Raw genomic sequence first — 1,597 nt, 5'->3', positions numbered from 1 at the left:
CTTAATTGAATTAGACTCATTTCATGTTTATTTCAGCTATATATGACTGTTATTGGTACTATCTTATTTAAAGCAGTTTGCATTTGAACCATTTAAAACCATAAAACCATTTTAAAAAATAGCTGGCATTTATATTAAATGGCTAAAAAAAATTTTCAAAATATAGATCATACTCCTACAATAAGATCTATATTTTATTTCCTTATATTTTGGAAATACTTTGTCAATTATAAAAGAGTAGAAAACAACAGCAGTGAGCATCAAGTTGAGAAAGGATGACACTGACTATGCTGTCATTGAACAGAACCATTGTTTGCTAAACGCTAAAGTGCTTCTGATCAAAACCATTCACTATACATGGAAACCACCATGGTCTTAGGTTAATCATTTATGTTTGTCCTTTTTGCATAATTGCGAGCTAGGCAAACTCAATGGTGTGGTGTTGAATGGTTTGAGATAAAATTTTGTTAGTTCAATCTGGGAAAAAATTAGGTTCAACATCAAACATTAACACTTGTTATGAATGCTAATTTGAGGCGCTGTTCCTTCTCTCACTAGGAAAAGAAAAAGAAATGGATTCCTCCGAGTGTTCATGCAGGTGCAGGGCACTGGACAGGGTACAGCACTGCCCTTCTGGCTAAGGGTAGCCCTATAGTGGTTTGTAGGATTAAGAAATGAGATGGGGAAGAGGAAGTGCAGTTAAGTCTGTAAAACTAGAGAGGAACTGGCATCATTCAAGCAACAAGAAATATTTTGTAATTTGGAAAATGATAAACAGAAACCTCATTAAAATGGAGTCGAGAGGCCAAAAGGGGGAGCTCTCACACCCCACTTTGATAGCAGAGCCCAGCAGGAGGAAGAAAGACTTCCTCTTGACTGGCAAGCGGCTCTGCCAAGGACAGCCTGCCAGAGCTCAGCCAATGATAAACCACCACACTTCGAACTCTCAATTCCTCCAGTGGACTCCTCATTTATAACAGCCCTCCCAAATTCCTCTTCGCCTGTATAAAAGGGTTTTCTCTTCCCCTTGCTGCTCCATACTTGCACATAGCCTGCCCTGGTTGCAGATCCTGAGTTGCAATTCTTTGCTGATCCCAAATAAATTCATTTTTGTGGGAGAAATAACTGGCTATCTACTTGTTTAAGGTGAACAGCAATTTCTTTTGAGCAGTCCAGTCATGGGTAGACTCTCGCCTGAATTTCATTTTATAAAGGTCTGGAAGGCACCACATAAAAAAAAAACCTATGGTCACTGGTACTTCTATAAGCCATGTTATTTGTAAGGATAAATAGAAATATAAAAACATTTAAAAAAAATTTTCTCTGATGCCAAAAGGGAAAAAGAACTTCCCTCTCCTTTTTCTTAAAATATTTCCTTTAGAAAACTTGTAATTTAAATCATTTTTCTCTGTTTTTGAGATTGGTGTAAATCTTTTAAAAAGCTGAATAAGCTGTCTGCCATTTTAACATCCCAGGACTACGTTTTGGTGGGCCTTGGGGCTCTCTCTGTGAAACGTGAGTATCGAGGAGGAGGGCACCTCGTCTCCCTGACCTGGAGTTTGGCCTAAGTGCCTGGCTCCAAGTAGTAACTTCCTGG

Source organism: Equus przewalskii, chromosome 25 (genome assembly GCF_037783145.1).
Source record: "Equus przewalskii isolate Varuska chromosome 25, EquPr2, whole genome shotgun sequence".
Classification (NCBI taxonomy): domain Eukaryota; kingdom Metazoa; phylum Chordata; class Mammalia; order Perissodactyla; family Equidae; genus Equus; species Equus przewalskii.
The sequence above is the reverse complement of the archived record's forward strand: the minus strand, read 5'-3'. Positions refer to the sequence as shown.